This window comes from Tachysurus vachellii, chromosome 24, assembly GCF_030014155.1.
Source record: "Tachysurus vachellii isolate PV-2020 chromosome 24, HZAU_Pvac_v1, whole genome shotgun sequence".
In the NCBI taxonomy this organism is placed as follows: domain Eukaryota; kingdom Metazoa; phylum Chordata; class Actinopteri; order Siluriformes; family Bagridae; genus Tachysurus; species Tachysurus vachellii.
In genome coordinates, this window is record NC_083483.1 from 2,460,178 (window position 1) to 2,472,970 (window position 12,793).

The window sequence follows — 12,793 nt, forward strand, 5'->3', positions numbered from 1 at the left end:
CCGTCCAGGGTGTATCCTGCCTTGATGCCCGATGACGCCTGAGATAGGCACAGGCTCCCTGTGACCCGAGGTAGTTCGGATAAGCGGTAGAAAATGAATGAATGAATGAATGAACATATCAAACTGCATTTGGTTTACTTATTTAATTTCTTTGGTTTGTTGGACTTCTAATGAAAAAAAAGCAACATCTATAAAAGAGCTACCCATCAGTAAAATCTTAGTAAAAAATTTTAGATCGAACAGAAATGTGTGCCAATTCTAAACTGCACTAAACTTTTTTATAAACAACATTCAGAATTCTTTTATTTAAATAAACTCTAAAGCAGTACTGATTTCTGCTAAATAGCAGTAATGGTGTTAATGCTGTAGCCCAACCTGCCCTCTCTTCTTCTATCAGAGGACACAAAAGGCTAACGAGACAGCGTTATTAGCCCACCGCAGTGATTATCACCTTCTTTCACCGTCCTACCGATCCTTTGTTCCGTCTCATTACTCACATTGTCTTTCCACAGAAAGCGAAACGCAGAGAGGATAAAGCAGGGATGAGAGAAGAGTCGAGTGCTTCTATCCCCGCGCTCTCGGCTAAATTATACTCCAGCTTTTCAGGTTGAGGAGAAGTGCAGTGACATTACAGAGAGCTGTAGGGAGAAAGCAGAATACTCTATTTGATCAAATCAGGAGATTACGGAGTCCTAACGTGGAAATTGCAGTTCTAATGTGTCAGCACTGAAACTGATAATGACAAAGGGGAAGGGTTAAAAGTGGGCGAGTGCCAGGAATGGACTTTAATTTCTTAAAGGAAAGATAAGAAACACACACACACCCACACACACACACACCCACCCACAGACACACACATATGCACAGAGAGGCTGTACTTGAGTGGGGCTTCATTGCACCTGATGTGTCTTATCAATTCCTCGGATGCCTAATTGTTTTGCTAATGACACCGTGACTAATGGAAATGTTTGTTGACTTTATTTTGAAAACATAGCGTGCTAATTAGCTGCAGCTTACGCACAGTGGGATCCAAGCAGGAAGTGACACTCAAATGAGGCTAATCTTAGAAGAACGATGTAATCGGTCGTTCTCTGTATAACTAGTATAACTCTACTGTATGTATTTAGGAAACTAGCATCATGTAGATCAGAATCACGATCTCGTCAACGTAGATGCGGAATTAAAATCTAACAGAGAAGTAAAGGTTTATTGGTGGATTAATCATGCATATCCATGCTGAAGCACACACACACACACACACAGATAGATACACACACCTGCCCTGAGAGACTGGTTGCTTCACACCTGATGCACCTTATCAATTCCTCGAATGTTTAATTGTTTCGCTAATGACACCTTGGCTAATGGAAATGTTTGTTATATAATTATTTTGCTATGGTAGCATGCTAATTATCTGCAGCTTAGGCACAGTGGGACCCAAGCAGGAAATGGCACTTAAAAGTAACTGGTGAGAATGAAGTGGGAGTGGATTCGTCAATCAGTGCACGCTGGAGTTCTTTTCTCTACAGATATCTAGACAGATTTCTTCTTCTTCTTTCGGCTTTTCCCTTCAGGCGTCGCCACAGCGAATCATCTCTCTCTACAGACTGATATATAATGTAATCTATATATAATGTAATAGTTATAGATATAATGTGAGGGGGTTGGTGTAAATTCTTTAAATCCAAGGGTCATTTGATTCACGTGGTTCCTGTGGATCTTGTCTTGTCTCAACCCAGGTCCTGTAACTGGTACATTTCCCAATTTTATCCAGATGTTAGCTTGTCTACATATACTATCCTGTATCTTTCTCCGTTTTTTACTTTTAATTTACTACTTTTGAGGTTGGTGTCAGAGTACAGGATCAGCCATGATACAGCATCCCTGGAGCAGTGAGGGTTAAGGGCCTTCTCAGCAGTGGCAGCTTGGCTTGAACCCCGATCCCCTGATCAACAACAAAGAGCCTTAAACAGTTGAGCCACCACTACCCAATAAACGCCACACTAGGTTGATATGCGAAGCAGACGGAGCGACATCCTTTTCCGACTCCCAGCTCTAAAAATCTCTCACTCACTCACTCATCTTCTACCGCTTATCCGAACTACCTCGGGTCACGGGGAGCCTGTGTCTATCTCAGGCGTCATTGGGCATCAAGGCAGGATACACCCTGGATGGAGTGCCAACCCAACACAGGGCACACACACACACACACTCATTCACTCATGCAATCACACACTACGGACAATTTTCCAGAGATGCCAATCAACCTACCATGCATGTCTTTAACCGGGGGAGGAAACCGGAGTACCCGGAGGAAACCCCCGAGGCACTGGGAGAACATGCAAACTCCACACACACAAGGCGGAGGTGGGAATCGAACCCCCAACCCTGGAGGTGTGAGGCGAACGTGCTAACCACTAAGCCACCGTGCCCCCCGCTCTAAAAATCTGCTTAATATAAAAAATATCAAAAGTCTGTGTATTTCCAGGTTTTATTCTCACTCCTGTTTTGTGTGTTTTTAAAATATGTATTATTTTTGTTTGCGTCCTGAATCAACCTGAATATCTAAAAAAATAACAGTGTGTGTTTATATCGAGATGGTATTTCTTTTGTCAGGAAAAAAGAGGAAATCATTTTCATTCAGTTGCTCAGAAGAGACATCAGTATCTGTAGCAGTATAGCACTTTTATCAGTCCTTTTTGTTGGCTTACAGAATCACACAGTGTCTTTTTACTGACTGAATTTTGGGAATGACATGAACCCCTTTTCCACCAAAAAGAACCGGGTGCTGGTTCAGAGCTAGTGCTGGTGCTGGTTCAAAGTTGGTTCCACTGGCGAACCTTCTAAGAACCGGTTTGTCTTTCCACCGGTTAGAGAGCATCACAGAGCCGAGTCTGACGTCACTGTATACGTGTCACGTTACACAGCAACGTTAGCGCAGCAGCGACAAACACAAACACGACATCAACGATGGCGGATGTTGCTTTACTGTTAATGCTCATGGCTTTGTGAACCTACATTAACACCCAAACGCGGTGAATCCAACGTGTACGTGCAGCTCCATGTAATCTGTATAAACGGAGGTTGTTATCGAGAAAGTATAATAATGTTATTTTATCATTAACACAGAAAAAAGTTAGCCTTAGCATGTAGCTACTTACTATCATGTGTGCTGATAATGTATCATATTGCGGTAAAGTAAAAGTGAATTAAACATTAGTATACTTAAGGTACATTATCAAATAATTTGCTAACAGTAGCCCCGCCCCCAGCCCCGCCCACAACCCCTGACACTAGCGGTTCTTAAGTCTAGACCAGCAACGTTTTGGTGCTACTTAAGAAACACTTTTCCTGGTTCAGAGCCGGTGCTTTGGCTGTCGAAAAAGAAAGAACTGGTTCTAAATTAGGCTCCGAACCAGCACTCAAACTGCCTCTGTGGAAAAGGGGCAATAGAGTTCCTCTGTGGCCTCCTGTACAAAACAACAGCAGTGAAACTAATATGAGTAAAAAGTCACTATGGGACACACACTCACTCACTCTCACTCATCTTCTACCACTTATCCGAACTACCTTGGGTCACGGAGAGCCTGTGCCTATCTCAGGCGTCATCGGGCATCAAGGCAGGATACACCCTGGACGGAGTGCCAACCCATCGCAGGGCACACACACACACACTCTCATTCACTCACACAATCACACACTACGGACAATTTTCCAGAGATGCCAATCAACCTACCATGCATGTCTTTGGACCGGGGGAGGAAACCGGAGTACCCGGAGGAAACCCCCGAGGCACGGGGAGAACATGCAAACTCCACACACACAAGGCGGAGGCGGGAATCGAACCCCCAACCCTGGATATGTGAGGCGAACGTGCTAACCACTAAGCCACCGTGACCCCTTCACACTTCACATAAAAAAGTTACAAAATTTTAAAAATTCTTTAAGGAAACATTTGATTTTAAAAAACTGAAGATTTATGTCTCCTGTGTCATCATTCAGAGAGAGAAATAAATCTATTAAACTGGGAAAAATGAGAGTGTGGTGTGGGAAAGACATATAACAGCTGTGACAGCAGAGCTAGGAGACATTTAATATAAATATAAAATGAAAAAGTGTGATGTGCCTTAATGAGCTCAAATTGTAATTGTCGGTAAGTTGTTGTGGTAAAAGAAAAAGGAAACATTTGTCATGTGCCGGCATGGACGAATAATCAAATTTGGTTATAGTGATTGAATATTAAAGAAAACACCTGAAGAGACAGACATTGATTGATTGATTGATTGATTGATTGATTGATTGATTGATTGATTGATTGATTGAGTCATGCTTTGTATTGGAAGTCAAGTGATGGGGGGGGGGTGTTTGTTGTGTGTTTGTATCTGAGTTTTCCTCCTCACATGTTACGTGGCGTTGTAGAAGCCGGCATGGCCGCTGATGAACAGTGCACTGTCGAATAAAGCGTTCATTGTCTTTCTGAAAAGTGAATTGCTGGTTAATGATCAGCCGTCTGTGACGATAATGTCAATAACACTGACCATCACACGGAGGAGGACACAGAAGAGAAACGTTGTGGTGGTGAATGGAGATACTGACGAGGTGAAGGATCTGAGGTGACTGAGGATGTTACAGTGTGAATGATGTTCTGTTAATGTAAATACTGACAGTGTGACTGATTCTGATGAAAAGAGTCTCTGTTCTCTCTCTCTCTCTCTCTCTCTCTCTCTCTCTCTCTCTCTCTCTCTCTCTGTTCTCTCTCTCTCTCTCTCTCTCTCTCTGTTCTCTCTCTCTCTCTCTCTGTTCTCTCTCTCTCTCTCTCTCTCTCTCTCTCTCTCTCTCTCTCTCTCTCTGTTCTCTCTCTCGCTCTCTTTCTCTCTCCCCCTCTCTCTCCCTCTGTCTCTCTGTCTCCCCCTCTCTCCCTCTGTTCCCCCCCTTTCTCTCCCTCCCCCCCCCTCTCTTTCTCTCTGTCTCTCTCTCCCTCCCTCTCTCTCTGTTCTCTCTCTCTCTCTCTCTCTCTCTCTCTCTCTCTCTCTCTCTCTCTCTCTCTCTCTCTCTGTTCTCTCTCTCTCTCTCTCTGTTCTCTCTCTCTCTCTCTCTCTCTCTCTCTCTGTTCTCTCTCTCTCTGTTCTCTCTCTCTGTTTTCTCTCTCTCTCTCTCTCTCTCTCTCTCTCTCTCTCTCTGTTCTCTCTCTCTCTCTCTCTCTGTTCTCTCTCTCTCTCTCTGTTCTCTCTCTCGCTCTCTTTCTCTCTCCCCCTCTCTCTCCCTCTGTCTCTCTGTCTCCCCCTCTCTCCCTCTGTTCTCTCTCTCTCTCTCTCTCTCTCTCTCTCTCTCTCTCTCTCTCTCTCTCTCTCTCTCTCTCTCTCTCTCTCCCCCTCCCCTCTCTCTTTCTCTCTGTCTCTCTCTCCCTCCCTCTCTCTCTCTCTGAGCAGGTGCACAGTCGGTCTGACAGAAGACAGGGGGCGTGGTTATGTAAATCAGCACTGTGAGTACTGTGAGGTAAAGTTATTTAGCAACATGGCTAATATGTATGATAATCAGGACATGAAGAGAAATAAACTCAGGTTTATTCTCAGGACAGAGTTACAACGTGGATTCACTCTCAACATGTGACTCTGTGGAGATGAAGGCATTTTGTCTTGTTCAGTGTTTTATATGGTTCCTTAAGCGCTTTGCTGCCACCTCCAACTCCAAATAATGGCGAATTTGCCTTCACAGTTATATTAGAAGTGTAAGTATTTGTTTATATACATGAGCTCAGTCCATCCGTCTTCTTCTGTGTGTGTAAACTGGGGAATTTAGCTCGTGCATAACAGATATTTATTCATATACACACACTCACACACACACATTCACAACCACACACATATGTGCACACACGTGCACACGCACACTCACACACACACACACACACACACATCGACATTCACAACCACACACACATCCACATCCACATTCACAACCACACACATACACACACGCACACACAATCTCACACACAAACACTCGCACACACACATTCACAACCACACACTCACTCGCACACACACACACACACACACACACACACACACACACACACACACACACACAGCAGGTGCACATATTCTTGTTCTCTTTCAGTTGAGCCAAATTGAACATAAGAAGAATAAACATGTCTAGTTCACTGTTACAAACTTTAATGTCCTATACTTTCACCCTCAGAGGGCTTAAAAAATGGATTATCTCAAAGTAACATAACCAACAGTAAGTAATGTTTTCAGGAACTATTGCTTCATGTTAATTTAATACATTAGTACTATGTTTGAAATAAAAACAGCCAAACAGGCATGAAAGTAAATCCCACCCATTTGTAAAAACTACAATCTTCCACCTACCTGTTCTCACTCCTACACATTTACTAACCACATACAGTAGAAGAATAAAATGAATAGCACAAATACTGTAGGTATGTATCGAAAACATTGCAAGATTTGTGTATGACATTTTCCATCTGATCACATTACTATTATTAGTTTACTCAATGTGGCAGTGTAACACAAATATAATACAATAGCTTAAACAATAAAAAGAACCTCATATTGTTCACGGATCATTTGTTCTGAATTTGTTGGGTATTTCAGCTCCTTTTTGGATGAAATCTCCAGTCAATTAAGTTTGATCTGCTTTAACAGATGCCTGTCTGGGTGTGTGTGTGTGTGTGTTTCACGCTGTGTGTATCAGCTTGCCTTGCTGTGGTCTGTCCATTACTACAGGAATCTTCTAAAACTAATCAAACCGGACAGCCTGCTGTGAGGTTTCATTCATCAGCTCGAGAGCAGACAGGTTTGATAAATGACCCGGACTCTGGCCTGTCCTCTCTTTCTCATTGTCCTTCTCTGTCTCACTCAAACACACACACACGTTATACAAACTGACAGGATGAAATGTCTTTCTTCTACTAATGCAACAGTTTCACACTTTGCTTGAATAAGAAATTGTCAGTCTTAAATAACGTATGGTGCTTGCAGGATAGTGGTAAGTACAAGTTTAGTACAAGTTGAAGTTGTACTTCGATCCTTTTAGCAACTCCGTCTTTCAAATAACACCTCCATTAGGAACTTGTGAAAAACATTATTCTCACAATCATTCATTCACAAAAAAATGGAGAAGGTATAAAAAGAGTTAGAGGAACTTTTTAGGTTTACTTTTTTTTTTCATTTATTTAACATCTGTGGAAGGAGTCACAATGCACTCTTTAAATGCAAACTTTAAAGGCTTTCAAGCTTTTTTAGGTGTTACAAGCAATAGATGTAATTGTTCACATATCATTGTGGTGTAAGAGAGGAAAAACAAACCAAGATGTGTTGCTATAGGAATAAATTCAACTTTAAGGCAGTAGCAGTAACTCCGCTTCATCACACCACCCTATTGCTGGTTATTTTTAGCATTACCCAAGCATTCTGTTCCTTTGAATCAAAAGTAATAGCTTTACTAAGCAGTTTTCCACCAGCTACAGAATGGAAGTGCTTTCATAAACATTTGACCGTGAATCATGGGACTGGTGGGAATTCAAACTTCTGTGCTGCTGAATACTGATATTTATATTTTAGAGCTGGAATGAGCTCAGACACCTTACAGAGCCTGATTTATTTAATCACCTTGGACCTCAGCTTAACAGGACCACATTTACATTCACACCAAATTGGCATTAAGGCCACTCAGCTTCAGGGGGTCTGATTATATTTGTATCGAATGATACCGTATATTTTGAGGGGTGAGACAGAAGCACTATTGGAATGAGACGAGGAAACGGTCTGTGCTTAATCGGGTGGCCTGGTATTGATTGGCGAATGGCAAGGGATCTAGAAAAAGGCAGGCAATTAACTGCTCCAGTTATTGTACTGAAAGACCACCTAATCGATTTTTTTCGGTAACCTGTGATAAGAAAATATGAAATTGTGATATGGTTAGCATTTCCAGGTGTGGCATGTCAACTCTATTTCTTTGAGAATTTAATCAGTGTCTCATATGTTTGATCTCTCTTGGCAGCACCTTCATAACCGGCCATAATGTGTAGTAATGTGACACGCCAGAAGCAAGGCACAGTGTAGTATTATACCACACCGAAAAGCCTTGACCACCGTGGATATGAGCGTTTCATTGCTTTGGCTGTGGTTGCAGAAATAGCATCTGTTTCCTTGAATTTAAAGGAACATAAAACTCCCAGGGAAAAAGCGGAGGTGATGGAGTGTGAACTCTGCTTGGCAGTTTTTCACCACAGTTAAAGCTTTGTGCTTTCTGCATCAAATTTGTTGAGATGTTTAGTTGACGGAAGTCCCTTTACATTTTGCTGCTATAAGCGTCCTCTTTCTATTTAATTTGACAAATGGTCCAAAATCATTCCTGAGTTTATCCTCATTTTTCATTATGTTTCTTTCCATTATCACATTCCTCACATATACAGTATCTTATACATTATTTACATTTTATGTTTGATACCTTTTTCACTTCCGTGTCCTTTATTCTCACGTCCTTGCTTCTTCCTGCTCTGCGATCGTCACTCCCAGGAATAGGGAGAATGTAAATATTAATAGAGTGTCAAAGAGCAAGATTACTGGGGGTCACACTTACTTTTACTCATTGTGCATGAATGGAGAATAGGTTTCCTGTATTTTTTTAAGAGCAGGCTGGAGGACTTTTGAATCGTTGCTCCATTGTTGGAACAGTAAGTGTACCTAATTCTTGCATATTACAATTTTAATCCGAGACTCACGCTGCTGTCAACCTGCAGGCCAGCTCTGATGGAGACATTCAGGAAACATAATTACCATCTTTCATCAACCATCTGCTGGTGTATCTCTCTCGTTTAGTTAATTAGGAGAACAAGCCCTCAGGTTAAACTGGCACACACTTCATTCAGGAAGCTAGAAGTAGAAGTGAAGAGAACAGTGAGATTAAAGAAGAGAGAGAAAGGCCTGGATGGTCTGTGATGGAGTGATTAGAAGGCTGACTTGTGTTCGAACATATTGAGATAATAAGGAATTGAAACCTCTTTAATAGCCTAAAAGTATGTAACTTGTATAGACTTTACAAATTTGTGAAGATTTACAATTTAGATCATTCTCACATGGAGGCAAATAATGTTCACTGTGGTACCTGAAGTAGATTTATCGCTGTTAACAACAATTTGTCTATTTGACTGTGTATTTTGAGTATGACATCCCTCAACATAGTTAGTTGTGGGCTTGTGGTGAATGCAGTATAGTATAAAAAAAAAAAGTAAAAATTACGGCAGAGGTTCCAAACCTTTTAGCTCTGAGACCTGAATTAAATTTTGTCCTAGTAGATGATTTCTGAAATAACATACCTGCAAACTAGTCGCTTTTCGGCGAAATTCGCCGTTTTTAATCAAAATATGTCATTTGTGTGAATCGTGTAGAACCCGAAGAGTTTTTTCAGCTGCCTCCAACACCGCTTACCTCCATCCAATAATTAGGCGAAGTAGTGCTTAGGCGGCGGTTTTGGACGCAGCGTAGTAAACCATCTATCAAGCTGATGCCTCGTGTCTCTACTTTTAATGACTTTTTATGGCGGATGGCAAACCAACTTTTGGTGCATTCACCGCCACCAACTGGACTGGAGTGTGAAGCACTAGTACAGGTAAGCAGATGACGCCTCACGTCTCAATCATCCTCCCGTCTTTTGACCAATCAGCATTCAGAAGCAAGATAAGGCAATCACCTATTTCGTCCCTCACTTCAAGCCGCAGAGGACAAACAAAAAGCAATAAAGAGACACATCGCTAAACAACGAAAACGGGCACTTGAAAGGCTTGTGGCGGCCAAAAAACAAAAGAAATAGCAATATTTGTGTTCATCAATTTATTAAGTTTCCAAGGCATTCAAATTGTACAGAGAAAAATTATTTCCAAGAAATTTTGGTAAAAATAGGATTAATAAAAGTGCTTTTTTTCACTTGAAGCAAATGTTGTCTTTTCCCTTTATGTTCTTGTCAGACTGCTTCATTTTAAGTTCTCAATTTTTCTTCCGGGGACGGGGGGTTAGGGTTTATTTCGAACCTTGTCACCTTTTTCACCTCTTGTGAGTTTGCAGGTATGAATAAGAACTATTAGTCCTATCATAAACCTGGTTCCATTTTAACTTATGATTAATGAAGTTTAATATGCTCTTTTTTTTACCAGTCCTCTAGAAGTGGTTAAGAAAATGAATTAGGAGAGTACTGTATGGGGAAATACAATATTATTCTAAAGCTTGACTGCTCCAGTAATCTCATAATCTCTCTCCTTTATTACTTAAAATAATTTATTTCTTCCTTAAATATAAGAATTTTTTCCTTAAACTTAAACAAGGGTTTATTCATCATTATTATTATCTGTGAAATTATTGATTAGAAACAGAAGCTAAAGAACATATTCAATGCATAAAGACAGATTTCCGTATGACACTTACAGTAGATCCATTCTAGTGCATTGAGACCTAGATACATTCTAGTGCATTACATACACACACTGTCCACTTTATTAGGTACACCTTACTAGTACCGGTGTGGTCTTCTGCTGCTGTAGCCCATCCGCCTCAAGGTTCAACGTGTTGCGTGTTCAGAGATGCTCTTCTACATATCTCGGTTGTAACGAGTGGTTATTTGAGTTACTGTTGCCTTTCTATCAGCTCGAACCAGTCTGGCCATTCTCCTCTGACCCCTGGCAAGGCATTTGCGCCCACAGAACTGCCCTCACTGGATATTTTCTCTTTTTCAGACCATTCTCTGTAAACCCTAGAGATGGTTGTGCGTGAAAATCCCAGTAGATCAGCAGTTTCTGAAATACTCAGACCAGCCCGTCTGGCACCAACAACCATGCCACGTTCAAAGTCACTTAAATCACCTTTCTTCCCCATTCTGACGCTCGGGTTGAACTGCAGCAGATCGTCTTGACCATGTCTACATGCCTAAATTCATTGAGTTGCTGCCATGTGATTGGCTGATTAGAAATTTAATTAATTAAATCTAATTAGAAACCTAATAAAGTGGCCGGTGAGTGTACATCATTACTATTTAGACAAAATCTTTTCAGAAGCTTGTCAAAACATCTAGACCAATTGGGTTATTTGAGGTGTGGTGGTAATGAATAATAATGCTAAATGAGTCTGAACACTGATGCCCATCACTAGGCATTGGAAACAGAACATCTGATTGGTCATATATGGCTATTGGGTTTGTCCTTCACTATAGGAGATCTTTTAGAGCACAACTTATCACACACTCAGCTTGACCATCCCTAGCATCTTCCCATTCTTAATCCTGTGTCTCCTACCCAGTCAATCAAATGTAATCTCTTTTGAAAATAAATCACCTTGTGATGTTCTTACATGTAGTTCAGCATTGTTTTGTCTCACCCTGTGCGACAAATAACACTAAATCCCCATATCTAATTAACGTTGTAGTGACAGGCTTCACATAGACGCTGATTGTAAAGTCCTGTGACAGTGTTGAAGAAAAAGTACCATTAGAGTAACCGGGGACAGCGTCCAGCATCAGGGCTGTGGGTGAAGCTGGGAAGGCAACAGCAAACCAATTGGAACTACCAAGGTCCCGATCGAGTGGGTAGGCATGGATCTTGTCAGGCCACTGGTTCAAAAGCATGTCCTTGTGGTTGTAGATTACACCACCAGGTACCCCGAGGCGGTCCCTCTTCCAAAGGCCACCTCCCTCAACATTGCTAAAGAATGCTCCTGTTTAGATGGGTTGGGATACTAAAGGACATCATCACATCCAAGGCCTTTTACATCACAGCTACCACTCCCCTTAATCGACAACCAGATGGAGAGACAAGGGAGAGGTTCTTATCCATCCTGGACCTGCCTGTCTTCAACATCACTAGTACCGGGTTCTCCTGTATGGGGCAGTATGGGGCCCCGCAACCTTCCAACGACTAATGGATATAGTGCTAAAAGTCCCTGCGATACCAGATCAGCTGGGGACTTCTTAAGCCACAGGACAGAAAGTTGGAGGCTGTGTTGAAAACCCCTCAGCCAACAACCGAGTACCAGGTATGTGCCTTTCTGGGACTGGTGAGCTACTTTCATAGATTTGTTAACAAACTTGAACAATTCCAGGCACTGAAGAAGGCTCTTATCAGTGACTCTTAGCTCAGGATCCCAGGTTTACCCCCCGTCCCTCTGCCTTACTTTACTGTACATAAACTTGCTTGCAGATTGTTCACCCATCCTGCTATAGCGCAACATGCTACAATGTAGACGTCCCGTGTTGTTTCATTCACCACTCTTAGAGCAGCCAGGTTTGATATCTGACCCAGACTCCACTTGTCAGTGTTCTCAGTCTGTTTTAGAAACCATCATCTTGTGTGCTCCATCGTTTGGTCCAACATTAAAGGATTTACACTTACCCTATACTGTAAACTTACCTTGCAGTTTATTCTTATATTTATTATCTACTTTGTCTGCCTCATCCCTGAGAGGTGATGTTATGTGTACTGCAAGACATTACTGTATGTGTATTTACAAGCTGACATCAGGATGCTAGTCTACGGCATCTCGCTCTTGGTCTGATTAAGAGTGTGTTGCTTTCGTTTACACCTAATAAACAAAATTTTCCTATCATTTTCTCTGTGATTGCCGTATGAATTGTCAGGCCGTTGGTTAAAACGGCACTAGGAGCATTTAGCTTCTCCTGTAAAAAAAAATTACCTTGATATAATTATTCTCACTCTCTCACTCACTCACTCATTTTCTACCGCTTATCCGAACTACCTCGGGTCACTGGGACCCTGTGCCTA